Source organism: Mastomys coucha, unplaced genomic scaffold (genome assembly GCF_008632895.1).
Source record: "Mastomys coucha isolate ucsf_1 unplaced genomic scaffold, UCSF_Mcou_1 pScaffold15, whole genome shotgun sequence".
NCBI classification, from domain to species: Eukaryota; Metazoa; Chordata; class Mammalia; order Rodentia; family Muridae; genus Mastomys; species Mastomys coucha.
The window spans coordinates 158,398,146-158,416,599 of NW_022196897.1; positions in this window are offsets into that span (position 1 = coordinate 158,398,146).

Below are 18,454 nucleotides of genomic sequence, written 5' to 3' on the forward strand. Positions count from 1 at the left end.
TAAGCGTGGGGTTTGAAACTGTAAACATGGCTCAAAGTGGACTAGAGACATAAGCGTGGGGTTTGAAATTGTAAACATGGCTCAAAGTGGACTAGAGACATAAGCGTGGGGTTTGAAACTGTAAAACTGGTAGGGAAAAAAGGAAGCACTTCAGATATTGGGGAAGGAAAAGATTTTGTGTGGGGTTGGGGGCAGGGACAGTGTCCCTAAACCTCAAGAAACAAAACCAAGGACAGACAGACAAGTCAACATCAACCAAAAGCTTCACAGAGATGAAACAGCAGACAGAGTGGAAGGCACCACATGTCAAGGGGGCACCTACAAAACACACACCTGGCAACATGCAAGCATCTACGATTGTAAGGAACTGGAATAAATCAATTATCGGGGGAAATGAAGCCTAGTATCTCAACCTTAAAACAAGGCAGTAGTAGTTCTACACGTGTCTCTGGAAAGAGGAAACAGCCAGTGGCTTTATGGAAGGATGTTTGACATCACTAACCATCATTTGTGGTAACAGAGATGAGACAGCAGGTCGCTGAGTTAACTGCAAGGAACCCATGAACAGTAGGGAGGAAAGTAATCACACGTTGGTATCAGGAGCTGGAGAGATGGCTCAGCGGTTAAGAGCACTGACCGCTCTTCTAGAGGCCCTGAGTTCAATTCACAGCAATCACATGGTGGCTCACAACCATCTGTGATGGGATCCATTGCCCTCTTCTAGTGTGTCTGAAGAGAACGACAGTATACTCGCATACGTAAAATAAATAAATAGATCTTTAAAAAAAAAAAGTTCACAGATGCCGAGAGTGAGAATGGCTATTAGCAGAGGTGAAGAATTGTAGGTAAGGAAGAATAGGGAAAGCTCTAGCTGGCAACACAAGAACTGGCATACAACGGCATCATGGTGATAACCTGTATCATAATATTATACACAAAGGGTAGTATACGTAATGATAATGCACTCTTGTAATTCAAAACACAAAACCTTTATTTTTATCGTGAAGAAATAAGCAGTACTTAAGGAGGTGGAAATGCTTACCTCAAGTTAAACATACATACCAAAACATCGCATAATGAATAGGCATGATTTCATTTTTATGTCTCAGGTAAAATAAATTTAAGTGAAAAAATGTTAATAAAGGAAAAAGTCTAGCCCGGCGTGGTGGCGCACGCCTTTAATCCCAGCACTTGGGAGGCAGAGGCAGGTGGATTTCTGAGTTCGAGGCCAGCCTGGTCTACAGAGTGAGCTCCAGGACGGGCTATACAGAGAAACCCTGTCTCGAAAAACCAAAAAAAAAAAAAAAAAAAAAAAAAAAAAAAAGGAAAAAGTCTAAAGTAACACAGACTTCTGAATCTCAGCTCCCACCCCTGCCATTTCCTACCCGGAAAAATTGGAGACATCTGGAAATATCGTAAATCTAGCTCACGCTGGTATAAAACTGGGCTGATCACAGTACCAACGTGTGGGCAATTTGAAAATTAAAGAGGATAATTTGTGCAAAGTACTCTGTGTGATGCATACTGGCATCCAATAACAGGATCTGCTTCAGTTCCTTAATTTCTTATTACCATTAATACAGTCTTACACTCAGGACATCTTCTGAGATGCTAACACAGAAAGTACACCATGATCCAAGTCTCAAACCAGAGCCCCATTCTGCCCCCAAGAACTCCGTGAAGGGTGCCCAGGTCACAGTGCCGACTGCCCTGGGTTCCTGACTGGGATCTGTGCGAGGTGCTGACCGCTCTAGTTGAAGGCAATGTGCTTCGTCACAGACCCAGCCAACCCACGGATTTTTCTCATCAACAACGCCTTGCACAGAGAGACATGCAGTGGCTGCAACCATAGAGGTCATTAGCATGCCTCTGGCAGCCTTTATTGATATTCACTTTGCAAAGCAGCGACCTAGAGAGAGGGCATCTCTGGCAGATTAATGGATCACAAGGGTCATGACTGGCGTGCAGGCACTTCCAGGGGCTACTCTCTTCTGCCAACTGCTTGCAGGCACAGAGTTTGAGGTACCAAATGCTGTCTGCTTACCAGGGTCTCCGTCAGCAGATGGGATGTGCTCTCAATAGCACGATACGCTTGTACCTGCCGCACTTTGCATCTTTCCAGGCCCAAAGAGAACCTTAGAACTGAAGTCAAATATTTATTTACGCTGGAAATCTTCCCATGAGACAAGCCCGTTCAGCTTCTACAGCTCAACCCCTCCATCAGCACAGTCGGGATGGCTGGCTACTTGCCCCCCATCCATCCTCTTGTGTTCTGTGCAACAAAGTATCAGTTACATTCTGAGCAAAACTGTATTCAACCTAATGATCACACTTCCTCTTTCTCCTTGGAGCTGAGGAAGCCCGTGTGGTACAAACAGATGCCACTGCACAGGGCCTCCTGGAAAACCCTCCTGGTAGCTTCCGGCTTGGAATTGGGGGCGTGGTGGCTAAAGTACCAGTCAGCAGATAAGGATTATGTAACTGGGCGGAGCCAACAGCTGAAGAAGCCTGGGAGCCTGCTGAATCTTTAAAACTGCCACATGATCCCAAATCTGGTTGCCTACAACACTCTTTTATAGGAGAGAGAAGAAAAAAATAACTGTCAAGAGCTGTGAAGGGCCCAATATTTCACAAACCTTGAAAGGCAGCAGCAGAACCTGCCGAAATTTTAAGGATTCTAAGAAAAGCCATGAGACTCGTTAAGTTGTGAGCAAAAGAATATATTAGAGCCCAGCAAGCAGCTGGAACCTTCGGCCTCGCCTGGGATCCTTTGTCTCCCAGGTCCTGCAGAGGACATAAGGACCCTCCAGATGACCGTCCACGCAGAAGCGTTGCATTTTGGGTAAGGTGACAAACGCTTAGGAAAGTCTTCTTTTTATAGTAGACACCAAACACCCTTGCCCTACCTTGAAAAGAGACTCTAGCTCTCTGATCTATGCTACAAGGTAGACAGCATTCTGGGGCCCTAGAGAAAGAAAGATGTTACCTTCCAGTGCTGTTTACAGCAAGCATTCGGCAGAGGAGACTCCGGAAGACAAGCTACCCAAACCTCTGATCATAAAATGCAAAAGGATGAGACGCTACAGGCACCCACAAGCAGACGAGAATCAAGTGCATTTGTGTCCATGAGATGACCTGGAGGATAAAGGCACCCGCCACCATGTCTGGTAACCTGCTATCTGTCAGTGTATCCCAGGAGCCACAACAGTGGGCGAAGGGAACAGATACATCTGTTGGCACCAGAGGACAATCAGAGGAACCGGCTACCTTAAGTTGTCCTCTGCCCTCCACATGTGCTGGCACAGGCACACACACATAAATAAATACAATAAAAAACTTTCAGGGCTGGTGAGATGGCTCTGTGGAAAAATGAACCTGCTGCCAAGCCTGATGACCTGAGTTTGATCTCTAGGACCATGTGATGAAAGAAGAGAGCGGATCCCTGCAAGTAGTCATTTGTCCTCCACACGCGCTCCATGCAGGCGTGTGAGCTCACACACGCAAACACACACACATGCACACACATACTCACATACACACACATACACACTCACATACATACACACTCACATACACACACACATACTCACATACACACACATATTCACACACATACACACACTCACATACAAACACACATACTCACATACACACACACATATTCACACACATACACACACACTCACATACACACACACTCACATACACATGCACACACACACACTCACATACACACACACACACTCACATACAAACACACACACTCACATACACACACATACTCACATACACACACACAAAATGAATGAATATAGTGATTAAAACTGTTTAAAGAACCTTATGGGCTGTTTAAGTTGCTGCCACCGCCTTTGCCTCTAGCTACTGAGTGAAATTCTCACTGACTCTTCCAATGCATTCAGCTTCTAAGCATTCTTCCGTACATATCAGAACCTGAGCCACATGACGCTTTTCATTTGAGAGCCTGCATAGGTGGGGAAAGCAGACTTGGCCCTCCACTCCCATTTGGACTATTCATTGGGTATGTAACTTAAGCAAGTGACTCAAACCCCTGCTGCTTGGCATCCTTATCTAAACAATAAGACTAAAAAAGAGTAAGCATGATTACCTGAGTTTGAGCCCCTGCACCAACATCCTTAGCCAGTCCTGGTAGGTCATGTGTGTAAAGTCCAGCCCTGAAAAGGGTCAGATACAGGAGGGTCCAGCACTGAGGGGTCAGAAGCAAGAGGGTCCCTGATTTGAAATGGTGAGATCCAGGCTTCAGAAGAGACCTGTCTCTAAAAAATTTAAGATAGAGAGAGATTGAGAAAGACCCTTGATTCAGACCCCTGGCCTCTACATACACACACACACAAGCACACACACATACGCACAAGACACATACAACATATACATACACATATACAACAATATATACATATATACACACATATAACAACATATACATACAAATATACACACCTACACATTCATCCACACAATTACATGTACACATACATGGAAACACACAACTATATGTGCACATGCCTGAATACACACACACATGTATACACACACACACACACTCAAGTACACAGAGAAAATAAGGAACAAACTCCTAGTAGCCATGGGGATTCAATGAGCTACAACACTTAAATCACTGGTTGACCTTGGCTGCTAATTTGACACACCCAGGAAGAGGGACCCTCAAGTGCAGAGTTGTCTCCCTTGGGTTGGCCTATGGGCATGTCTGGGTGGCATTTTCTTGATGCAGTGGATGAAGGACGGTCTAGCCCATTCCCTAAGCAGAGGCAGCCTCAGCTACATAAAAGGGGTAGCTGAACATGATCCTGGAAGCCATCCAGCAAGCAGCCTTCCTCCAAGGTCTCTTGAGCTCCATCTCCAGGTCTCTACCTGAGCTCCCACCCTGACTTCCCTCAGGGACGACTATGTCCTACAAGCAGAAATAAACCTTTCGGGTTGTGGTATTAATCAGAGCAGCAGAAAGAGTACTAGAGCAGTCACGTGACCTGAGCTGTCACGTTCGGGGAGCGAGAGCTGAAAGGACCCAGTGGCCCCACACAGGCCTGTGGATTCCCATGAGTCTGCATCTAGATCCCAGTTCCTCTGCCTATAATCTGGCAGACAGGTGCTGGGCCAGAAGCTTCACACTGTGGCTGTCTTTGCCTGCAAAGGACCAGTCACCCCAAAGACCTACAAGGATAAAAGATACTGCTTGTGAATGCTTCGCACCATGGCCTGTACCACTGGAAGCCACAAAAGATTCTTGTTGTTACCTTTGTTCCATCTTCTGCTACATTACAACCTCCTGTTTAATCATTCTCAGACATCAGAAGACCTCTGCCCCCCTTTCTCTGTCACATGAATATTTTTAGCCAAACATTATCACACATCTCTGATTGCAGGCCCTTTTAATCTCCTGCTTTGCTCTGACGGACACTGCCCGGGGTCAGTCCACCCTCAGCAAACTCTCAGTTGATTCCATCGAAGCGTGGAAAGCCCCGAGTTCTCAGAACGAACCATGTTCACGCGCCTGCGTCAGTGGGGAGGATTTGGCCTCTCTTCTCCGGAGAGGTCTCTGAACCCCATTTGCTCTAAATAATGCTTCATGAGACAGATCCAAGTGCTAATTGAAAGCATTTCACTCCGCACAGTTAATACAAAATGAGAGCTAGACTCTCATCTCCTCTAAAACTCTCCGACGCTAGTCGCATTTTTAACTCGAGCCCAACACACTGAAACTGTCTCGAAAATCTGAAAGTTTAATTGTATAGATTTTCCTAAAGTGAGATTGATTTGAATTATTTTTTTCTGAAATACAATCCTTAATAGAATGTCGTTGAAGAACATCTCTATTTCATCACGTCTCCCTGACAGCTGAGAAAGGTCTCCCTCATACCTCTGAATTAGAACTGGTAATAAATGTGCAAACCTGACTTGAGAAAGGTTTATTACCCCTACCAAAAGCTCCAGCAGGAAGCTTATAATTAAGCAGTAATATCAACAGACAGTGAACTTGGGCACGTGTGCACATAGTGCGCGTGGATTTAAAAAGAGCTGAGGCAGAAGGATCTGCCATTTATTAGAGGGTTGTCACATCTCACACATGGTAAGATCCTTACAGAGCTTTGCTCATAACTTCGTAACACCACCAGGCTAAATCCTCAAACTCACCAAAATAAACCTAGGTTCTTTCTGTTAATGTACTTTGTAGCTTTAGAGATGTTTCTCATTGGAGGGACAATGAGAAACCCGCCTGATGCGTGTTCTAAAGGACTCTGAGCATTGTTACTGGTGCACGTAGCATGAGTTACAGCACGGTAAGACAGTTCAGCAGCTTAGAGATCATGCTTCCTCATCTGACCAACTCCACTCACCCTGGAGGAAAGCTGTGTCTCGCCCTCCCAGAAGCCCTTCCTGATTGCCTCAGCTCATGCTAGAAGAAGCCTACATCATCATTTTGCATCAGTCCAAAGCACGTGAGGACCCGCTGGTCAGAGTGGTTACCTCATTTGAATGTAACTGTTTACAATTTGGTAGTATTACACTGTGTGTATTATTCAGCTAGGTGTGGTGGCATGTGACTGTAAGCCCAGCTTGTGGCATTAGAGCTGGGAGAATCAGGAGCTCGGGGCTACCTCTGGCTTCATAATGAACTCAGGGCCAGTCTGGGCTACATGAGCTCCAGTCACAAAAGAGAATACATTTAAATTTTAAAAGATCTGGTATTATTCATTTGTGCCCAGAGGGTACAATGTAGCAGGGGCCATAAAGCTGCTTCCATCATATGTGGAGTATGAAGACCTTCAAAACATGCAACCAGAGGAGAAAAAGAGAAAAACCTATTTGAGGTAAGACATGGGGAAGTTTGAGCCACGGTGGTCAGACAGGCACAGGGCATGATGGCCTCACATGCTGAAGTGTAAGCAGAGGCCTGGTGTCTGCAGGGGACAGAAAGACAGTTCAAAGAAGAGCAGAGTGGGTAACGGTTTGTGGTTTGCCTCTGAGAGGTGTCTCCCACAGGCCCGTCTGGATGGTGCCCCCAGGCCCGTCTGGATTGTGCCCCCAGGCCCATCTGGATTGTGCCCACAGGCCCGTCTGGATGGTGCCCACAGGCCCGTCTGGATGGTGCCCCCAGGCCCGTCTGGATGGTGCCCACAGGCCCGTCTGGATGGTGCCCACAGGCCCGTCTGGATTGTGCCCACAGGCCCGTCTGGATGGTGCCCACAGGCCCGTCTGGATACCCCCAGACCCGTCTGGATGGTGCCCACAGGCCCGTCTGGATGGTGCCCACAGGCCCGTCTGGATGGTGCCCCCCCAGCTTATGGCAGAATTTTGAAGGCTGCTGTGCCTTTCTTTAGAAGGTGCCACTTGCCTAGCAGAAGTAAACTGCTAGGAACAAGACTGAAATTTTTCCTCACCCCATGTTCCGATCCTGCACCTACTGCTTACTGGTCTGTCACCCTGTGAAGAAGCCCACCACATGCCCCTCACCCCCACCCACCACCACTGTCCCCACCCACCCTCACCACCCCCACCGCCCTCACCACTTCTATTGCCCCCACCGTTGTGAGCACCACTGCACCTTCCCTGGAACCTCAGACTGCTTTGGTCACCCTTGTTGTGACAAACACAACTTAAATAGAATTTGTTCTGGCTCCAAACCTGAGGTCCGGTCCATCACCGCGGGGGAGGGGGGAGTCAGCAGCTGGCACATCCTCTCACAGTGGAGAAGCAGGTGGTGGGGGACGCAAGTGCCCAGCTCACTTCCCCCCCACCCCCGTTATTCAGTCTATGATCCCAATCCAGGGAACGGTGCCACCCCAGACAGGGTGAGTCCTCTCATTTCAATTAGGCTCACTGGTGCAATCAAGCACACACAAAGGCTCATCTCCTGTGGAATTTTAGGTCTCAGGTTGACAAGTGAGATTCCCCACCACTATAGCTTCGAACACCAGGAGCCAATCACTTCATCCTGGGAATTGCATCTGCCTGCTCTGGTGACACAGCGAAGCAAAGCTCACCTAACCCAGCCACACAATGGGGAATCGTGGGGCTTCGGCAAAATGAACAATGAAAATGCTCAGAAAGCCAGAGTGCATTGTTTCTAAATGGAACCTGCCTTCAAATACGGCAGAATGTTGACTCTAGGTTGAAGCCTCCGAGAACCGGAGTTCCAGGGCTGTGTGCCACCTCTGTCTATTAGCAAGGGAGTTGGTAACACAGAAGTCCACAGAGCACGTGACATGATGGTACACCTCTTGTTTACAAGTAAGAATTATCAGGACTTCAAGGACTCCCAGCTGAGACAGAGTAAAGGGGGCTAGATTTTGCTCCAGCATTAAATGTGTAAGGAACCAGGCAAATCGTGTGAGAGAATGGTTGATCAGTAAGCCGCAGAATGAGGAGCAAGGTGGAGGTCTGCTGTTGTTCCAGTCCTTGAAGAAGAGTGTCTCTAAGAGGATGCCGTACATGCAGACAGAACTCAAAACAGAGCATGAGTCCTGATAAATCAAAACTTAGAGGGTGTAAAGTAACTAGAATGTGGGCACTGGACAACGCCTGTGGAGATTCCCAGAAATCTACAGAAGGGTCCTCTCCAGTCCAAGAGAACACCGATATATATGCACGTGTTTATCAATACTTATGGCCTGTCCTGGTTAGCTTTATGTCAACTTGATACAAGCTAGAGTCATCTGAAAGGATCTGTTTACTGTGGGTCATACACTTATTTTATCCCAAAATTCATGTTGGAGGCTCGCACCATGAACCACTCCCTACCAGCCCTTGTTCTGTCTCTATTGGCTTGTCCCTCTTTGGCCTTATGTATCAACATACGTGTGCATATTGTATGGAGTTGAGCTGGAGGGGATGACCTTATGAATCAATATTTGTGTGCATATCGTATGGAGTTGGACTGGAGGGGACCCTTCTGCAGGCTTCTGGAGTTTCTGTGCAGCGTCTTCCCTTGTTCTCCAGAACTTGAGGAATGATTCTGAATTATTCCTGTAGCCACACGCTCAGCTCCGCACTGTCTCGGCTCTCAGCTCAGTCACTCTGTGTGACTTCACCGGCGTGGCTGTGGCTCTGCTGCGTCTTGCTCACACATTCATCTGCACAGGCCATGTTTTCCTCCACTGTCCTGAACACGGGAGACATATTTAACAATCGCTGCTTTAGTTTTCGTTCTTCACTGCTCCCATCATCTCTGCTCTTTCTAATTCTATTTCTATTGACTAGCATTTACAGGCATTTGGGGCCTTTCTTTTTTCTTGCCTTGTAATTATTGATTGGATGCTGGACACTGTGAATTTTATGTCATTGTTGCTGGAGCTGATTTTAATTGTATCCCTTTAAATAGTGTTGCGTTTTGTTCCGGAATGCTATTAGCTTATTTGGAGTCAGTAGAGTCCTTCTGAGACTCACCTGGATCTTTGAGTCAGACAATGCGCTAGTGTGGAGTTAATTTAGTTTCGTTGTCAGTGTGCAACTCTTCTGAGGATTCGGTGCCACGCGACTTGTGTTGTGAAGTCTTTCTCTCTCTCATTCTTTGGCAACACACATTCTTCCTTGCCCTGCGTCATCTTATGAAAGCTGGTCCCTCTTCATCTTTAAGTAGGTCGCTCTCCGGCTTTGTCTTAGTCGGGGTTTCTATGGCTGCAATGAAACACCATGACCAAAGAACAAGTTGGGGAGGAAAGGGCTTATCTGGCTTACACTTCCACTGGAAGTCAGGACAGGAACTCAAGCGCGGCAGGAACCTGGAGGCAGGAGCTGAAGCAAAGGCCATGGAGGAATTCTACTTACTGGCTTACTCTCCATGGCTTGCTCAGCCTGCTTTCTTACAGAACCCAGGACTACCAGCCCAGTAGGGCCTCATCCCCAATGGGCTGGACCCTCCCCCATCAATCACTAATTAAGAAAATGCCCTACAGCCAAAACTTATGGAGGCATTTTCATACAAACATGTGCACATACACCCCCCCATGCACAGGTGCATGCACTTGCATGCATGCATACATGTACAGTCACACACATGTGTGTGCACGGGTGCACATACACACACTCCCTCACCCAGGGAACATGTGAATGATAGAAACACAGTCTGAGGTAAGAAGGCCCAGTGGAGTTCGTTCTGAGGTAAGAAGGCCCAGTGCAATTCGTTCATTGTCTCACCCACTATCAACAACTTAATGTCTTTCCTTTGGATCTTTTGTTTTCTTAAATTTCAAGAAATTTAAAGAAGTAAGTAGATTTTCACCAAATACTAAAGTTAAAGAATTAAATTTTAAAAAACAAGAACAATCAGCCTATCAACACAGACAGTGCATCATCCCTTTACGGAAACATTATGAACATAACCAATAAAAGTCACATTTACATACATAGAAACATTCATGACCGAATATAAAATATACAGCCTGTAGAGAACACTTTATATTCATATAAACTCTCTTTGCATATGAAATATATGTATGAGGATAGGCACAAGATTATGGGATTTTTTTTCTTTTCTTTTTTTTTTTTTTTTTTTTTTTTTTTTTTTTTAGTGTTAAAGCAGGGCAATGCCTCCCAAACAATGTAAAACTGTTAAAGAATTTTCCAGAACTTGCATTTGAAGGGAAGCCACCATCTGCAGCAAGGTCATAGGTCATGTGAACTTAACTCGATTATCCATGTCCTCAGGCAGTTGCCAGTCTCCTCTGCTTGTTCAATTCCAGTTGTCAGCTTCAGGGGCAGTCACGCCCATGTTACTCAATGTATTCCCAAATTGCATACAATACAACAGAATATGCATAAAAGAAACTTGACAGTAATTGAGACTGAAGAAAATAGAAACTAGCATGAAGGTAGATTGTAGGGGTGTGGGGACTTAAGGACACTAGCAGGCTTTGTGTAAAGAGACAGCTTGTTTTCGTGAAGGAGTTGGACAACGAAAGTACACACACACACACACACACACACACACACACACAGACACACACCAGTGCTTGCTAGCCTGCTCTCAGCCTCCTCATCTAGAAAATGAAGCATGCTTGTCTGTATCCTGGTTTTGTTTCCTATTGCTATCACACAACACCCTGACAAAAGCAACTTAAAGGAAAGGGGTTACTGTAGCTCACAGATCCAGTCAACTATCTGTCACAGCAGAGAAGTGGGAGCTGCAGGAATGTGGGACAGCTGGGCACATCACACCCACACTCGACCGAAGAGAGGGGAACTCATGATGCATGCTTGTGAGCAGTCCAGGTGTTCATGCGTGCTCCTGGCCAGTTCACATGTTCATTTTCTTATATAGTCCATGACCCAACTCCAGAGAATGGTGCCATTCACCATGATCAGGTTTTCCCACTTCACTTAGCATCATCAAGAGAAACATACACACACATATACATATGCTGACATACATGTGCATGTGTGCACACACAGAGGAAGAGAAAGGCGGGGGAGAGATCTAACTTAGCCAATGCCTACCTGAGCCTCTCTATTCAGGTGGCCGTATGTTGTGTCAGGCTGACAATCAACCCTAACCATTTCACCCCTCTCTCTTCCCTGGCTCACCAAATTATGGCAACAAAAAGCAAATGATGCAACACATGTAAAGTCAATTTTTGATTCAATAATCACAGACTCAAAATGAAGCCATTCTATTATGTAACTGAAGCTATTAACAGTCAACAGCAACTTATTAATATTTCTGATCAATGGCGATAAATGCTTTCAGAACATGAAAATAGGAAATCTTTGAATTTCAAAGGGCAAACTACCTTCTATTCGTACCACTAAGTATTCATAGACAGTGACCAGGAGAATTGTTACCCACCCACGAAGGCAGATGGACTGATTCCAGGGCTCCTACCCTAAAATATTACCTTCCCAGGCTGGTATGCTAGAAGATCAGTCTGAAGCCATACACTCAAGTTTAATTATCAGTTATGTGACAAATGATGCATTATTTAATTTCACAGGGCTTGGTTTTATCCACTATGGAATAAAGATGATGATACCTCCCCCAAAGATTGTCATGACATATAAACGGAATAAAAGGTCTCATGTCCTTAACAGTCTGAGGCACATGCCACGCTCCTAAGGCGTGCTTGCTCTCCCTGTTGGCTTGGGTTCTCATGAGTTTCCCTAATTCATATCACTCAGTGACAGGCAACACACATAGGAATCAGTGTCTAACTAGGGATGAACAGAGAGGGTGGCATACGCCTCGCAATGTCCAAATTGCTCCCAAAGAAATAAACAAATCTATAAGAACAGACAAAAGCTTCCAAAATGTAAGACATAACAGGAAACTATGCCATGGTTCTGTTTATTGCGAAGCTCTATTTAATAAATTCAAATGAGGAGATGAACACAGGAGATCCTGGCCTAGCTCTCTGTAGGGATACGCTTTTCGGGTCTTAGCAATGTGTTCAGTTAAACGAATTACCAGGAACTGTGTTGTCTTTAGGGCCAAGATAGTTAGCACCAACGACGGCATGACTGTTGTAACAAGCGGCCAAACTACCTTCGCTGCTCTTCCTTGGGGAAGTGAGGCTGCATCTCATTTAACAGATGAGAAAGCTTCATTGTAAACACAGGAGCCAGGCAAAATGGTTGCACAGTAAGGAATCTAAACCCAAACCAGACCTTCGTACTTCCTAGGATTGCAGGGGAACGCTTGAGATGAAATCAGCTACCCTAGCAAGGTTTACACGACTTCCGGTGTACTTCAGAGACACTATTCTTTCAAGATAAGCAATATTGATGGCACCGTTTCGAAGCGTGCTATTTAAAATGTGTCAGAGTGAAAATTAGAAGGGAGATGCCTCGGAATCGGTGTCTTTACACTGCTTGGTCTCATACAACAAGAGAGAAAGAAAACTCATTTCAAAGGCTGGCCAGCCCCTGCATGCTTCTGCTGAGCTGTCTAGAACCTGAATCTACACCACACCAGCTTTGATCCCTGGCCAGGAGCAGTAACGACAACAAACCTGGGGTTTCTGTACAACAGTATGGAGTTTCCACAAACGGAAGGAACTCGTCAGCACACAGCACTGCGTGAGGACATCCATTACCTCCTGGTGGAACTTAGGCCAATCTGACCAGTGCAAAGAGTTTTGAACCATAGTGGGGTTCTTTGAGATTCCTCCAACCAGAGAAAAATACAATGAGAATGGAGTGGTAATAAGCAGGCAGGACTATCACATCCTTGTAAAAATTGGGAGCAGCAAGAAGTTTAGTGACTTCTAGGTAAACCTGACAGGAAGTGGAAGAACACCGGGGTTTAGATCGACCCAAACAACAGACCCTGCAATGTCCCAGTGAAATTAGTTTTTGTTGTGTTTGTTTTTGACAAAAGGATATATTTTGTTACCAGGTCCTCTACTTCCTAGATTTCTTCTCGGGAAATTCCTCACCAACAATTTAGCTGATTACCAAGGATTGGAATTTCAGTCACTGACAAGGCTAAGATTGGCCCCGCCCACAAGAAGCATTTGAAAGCAATGTATTTTAGCAAGATGTGGTGTTCATGTAGATAGCAAGTTCTTAATAGAATCTGGGAAGATGTTCTTTGGCAGAAAGCGGTTTTGTAGACATTTTTCATTATGATAGATGTGGCATTACAGCCGTTATAAAAAAATTTCAAGCTGTGTTGCAGCTTTGTCACAAGTATTATAAATCACTCACTCGTATATTAAAGTCTGGAACGCAACTGGAAAGAAGGAAAAAAAGCTCAACTCCTATTTACAGACTAGGTATAATTTGGCATTATTCTTAAAGGTTCAAGGCAGCTTAGAGAATCTGTATTCAGTGCTTATGTGAGGATCAGAGGATCACATTCCATTACTGCTGAGACAGAGAGGAGGCGTCCACGCACTGAGTTAACATTCTCAGCCATAAATTCTGAAGTGAAGAAAGGCTGAGCTGAGTCTAGTCAGTGAAGGACAGCGAGGCCCTCTGCCATTTGCAAAATAAGCCGGGAGGAGAATTAATTAAGACTTAATAGGTTACATACACTGGGAGGGGAGTGGGCGCCACTGAGGAAACTGGTTTTATTTTATACACACAGGTGTATGCTGATGCAGCTCAACTCTGCATTTGTAGGCAGCATGAGTATGTAGCCATGTTCTACAGCTTTAAGTGGGTCCAGACCAGCCTAAGCTGATGCTCTTCCAAGGTTAGGGATAACCGCTGTCTCTCTCAACCGTACTGATATTTGAATAATTTAAATGCAATTTTTAAAAAAAGAAGAGGAAAGACAGATTGCAAGTCTACTCTTTCTGGTTTATCAAAATCTGATATGATGTGTCTACCACACCCAGCCATCTCACGAGGTTTAGGATGAGAATCTTCTGGCATCTGAGTTCTTGTTGGTGAGGGCACAGGAGTGAGAGCTGGGGGCTCCCACCAAGATCTGCAGCAGTATCTTGAAGGGGCTTTGTCTCTCAAGGAGCAGGGAATAAAATATCTGAAGAAGACCCTGGTCATCATGCCTAGGCAAGGTACCAGTGGCATCCGATGGGCAGGAAATACACATGCTGACAAACATGTAATAGCACAGAATCACACACATACATACACAAACATACACACACAAATACATACACACACACAAGCACACAAATACAAACACACACACTCAAATGCACACACACATACACAACAGAGACTCAACCAGCCCCTTCTCTTACATCCACAGCAGAGAACCTGGTCTTCAATTAACCGGTAGACCTTCCACCTAAGACCTCCCTTTAGTGGTCTTGTTAAAGGAATTGCTGTGACCCAAGATGAATTCTGATTCCAACCTCCAGTTTATTTCTTAAGGCACAATTATTTACAGAGACTTTTTTAAACCTTCCTATCTTCAGTCAAGGATAAAGTGTAAGTAGAGGAAGCTAGGCGCTCTTCATTTCCCTCAACGGAGAACTTTGGATACGCCACAGGGCTATCCTGGGATATCCTGCAGGGCTAGGGTATCCCATGGCGTCAGGACGCCCTACAAGGAACTGCCCTGGCTTTTCTCGAGAGCTGTGGAAGAAGCACCTCCCGCCCTCAGGGAGGAAGGGCATGACAATGGACCCGGGGTTTGGCCCAGCCTGTCCGACGGGGCTCCAGAGAACCTTCCATAAGGAGAGCTGAGGGAAAGCACGGGACAGAATGTGCACAGAAGGCTCTGTCCAGCTGCCTCACCCAGCTCTTCATGAAGCTGAACGGTAGCTTGTAGAATCTGCAGTAAGGAAAACACGAGTCTAGATGCCCTTTTGATACATCGTCCCAAGTCCCACTTCTAGGAGATGGAAGAGCCGGGTTTTCTGATCCAATGTAAACTGGATTTTGAGCTTGCTTTGTGGAGTCATGAAAGACCACATGACAGACTGGTTCCTGTGCCTCTGTCCCTCTCAGCTGGAGGAGCTGGCGTGTAAAAGTGGTGGCAGACGGGGCTTCTACTTTGAAATACAAATTTGGTGAGATCCAAGCATGGTTACAAAATCCAAAGGGGCTGATTAGTGAGCAAATCTTCATTAACTGGGGACTATACCTGAGTCAAAGCACCCACATGTGCATGTGCGGATGTTGACTGTGAGCATTGGTGCCCAGTGTGGGAAACCACACTGCTGGGTACCACAGAGGTTCTGTGTGGGATGGTAAGTGAGGTGTCTGTGTGTGTGCTTGCATTCGCGCATGTGTGGCTCATGTGTGTGTGTGTGTGTGTGTGTGACAGAGAGAGAGAGAGAGAGAGAGAGAGAGAGAGAGAGAGAGAGAGAGAGAGAATTTACCCCAAATTCTGTTTATTTAAAAGTTACTAAGACACTATCTAGCCAGACTAGCCAGCTCCAATATGAACTTCCCAATATGAGTTAAATCACAATCCCATCAACAATTTCCCATCAGCCCATGGATCTTAGTCCTAAATGTGCAACGAGTCAGAGAGCAGGTTCAATGATCCTCTTTAACTAGCATAGAAAGAACTGGCTCTCTTTATGACTGTGATCCAGCTGTACCATTCTTGGACACACACTCGAAGACTATCCCTCTATCCTCCAGCTGAGACACATGCACACCTGTGCTTTTTATGTCCTCCTCATGATAGGTAGGAAATGGAGTCAGCCTAGCTGTCCGTCCTCAGACAAGCCGATATAAAAATGTGGTCATCTACATATAATACAACGAGAAAGTGAAATCTGAAAGAAAATGGATGTAACATCTCTCTTTAAATGTGGATGGCCATCTTCAAAGGTTCGTCACACAACGTCAAAGAGTGAGCGTGGCCTATATACAGAGCCCATACCTTTCCAATCCCAAACCTCATGGATCATAATGGATCATCGTTGCTGCTGCCTCTGAGTTCCGAGAATCCCGGAGAACTCTAAGGGGCTGTCTGCTTTTTGCTTGTAGCAGGATGTTAGTCTCTCAGTTTCAGAAGCACACCTTTTCTCTGGTTGTTATTAAATCAGAGGCAGAGACAAAGAAAAGTGACGTGTCAGAGTTGTGCATTCTGGGAGGCCACACAAGCCTCCGGTACAGGCAGGAGAGCTCCCCTTCCTCTGCACAGAGGAAATAATATGAGTTCTCGGACTCCCTCTCCCCAGCTTCTCATTTAGACAGTTCCCGATGGCTACCAGACAGTCCATCACGGGGCTGCTGGGCTGGGGTTTAGCCTCTTGCATGCTCTAGCTTTCCACTTTAACCGAAACACAGAAACCCTAGTTACATTCAGACCTAAGCCCCTAAGCCCTGCACAAAACGGATCACTTCATTATGAAGAGAATTCCCCAGCTAAAGTAAACAGGCAGCTTTTAAACAATTCTATATACCTAGGGTTTCACGGTGTTCTCCAAGGAGACGTGTACGGAAATTATAAATATCTAAAATGATCCTATGGGGTTTTTTTGGAGCTTAAAAGGCCTCAAGTCTGACTGAGTGGAAGTGAAGTACAAAAAATAAATGAGGCTTAGTGGCATTAGCGCACCTGCATAATTGAAAGCTTCCGTGTGGGTGGAGCCGAAAACCAGCATGGCTGGGGCCATTGCACTGCATTGTGGGAAACCAATAGTAGGGCCGCTTTGGCTCCATTCAAACCCTCCCATTATTTCTGCTTTCTTGTGTTTGAGTTGGGCGGTTGCCCCATCTACGTGTTCTCCTCCTCCCCCTCCCCTTCCCCTTCCTCCCTGTCCTCCTCCTCCTCCTCTTCCTCCTCTTCTCTGACATACTTTATTAGGGATCTGTATTAAATGGGAGCCCCAAAGTGAGGTGGGGTTGGGGGTTCTGCTTGATGGTAACAGAAGGGGCAGGAACCTAGAGACGGATCCGAGATCTTTGAGATAAGAATGAGTCCCACCCCATTGCACATTAAAACCCAGGAAGCAAGAGGGGCTGTGTTTCCAATCCCTGCCATCTCTTAGTTTCACGCTTCTTAGGATTTCCAGGGCTTTAACCGCTGTAAGCCAGACATCAAAATCCTTTTGTAAACTACCTCTGAATAATGCAGCGATGGCATACGGGAGCTAAGCCCAGATCATTACAGTGAGAGGCCGCAGTATTAAAGCTAGAGGTTTTTCTTTCTTTCTTTCTTTCTTTTTTTCCCCAGAGAAGGGCTCATGTCCTAGAGAAGTTTCACAATTTGTATCGGGCTCTTTAATAAGTGTCTAATTGATGAATTTCAATCATCAAGGAAGCCAATAAAAGGAGGAGCTGCTACCTACAAGCTGAAAAGCCTTCTTGTGGATGGAAACGCCTCTTATCATTAAACTGGGGTCCAACCTTCCACCCAGTGAAGAATTTCGCTCATCCACCTAGATGATTAAAAATAAACCCAGAAGGTAATAAGGGAGTTTCTGCCAGCACTAGCTGGCACAGAATGGTTTTAAATAAAGCATGAATTATTCTCAACTATAGAGACCCTATTCAGAGGACAGGGAGCCAAGGGGCAAAAGAAGAACTAAATACAGCTGCCTAAGATCCATCATTCTCTCAGCACCCCAGCTCCTCTGTGTGATCATCCATCCATACTTCCCTTCCTGCTCTCTCTCATCTTTCCGTTTCCACGTCCTCGTGCTCTGTTCAGTTGAATGGCACTGGGTGTCTAGACACCAACAAAACCTGATGGGTCCACTCTAATGGCGATTTAGTTTAACTATAATCATGCAGTGAGCATCAGCAATTGCTGGGGGCTCAACTCCACACTCACACAGTCAGGGATCGTTAGTGAAAGATGCACAGAAGCAAAGTGGCCAATCCTAGAGCTAGCCAAACAGTAAGGGCTAATGCATGGAAAGTGGAAGAAGGCAGGTTAGACCACCCCAGCCTTGAGTGCAGAGGGTGGAAGGGGGAAGCTGGGCTGCAATAAGATTAAGAACACCCTGAATATACAGAAATTTGTAAATATTTTCTTCCAGTGAGTTCCCCCCACCCAACATATGCACACATACACACACACACACAC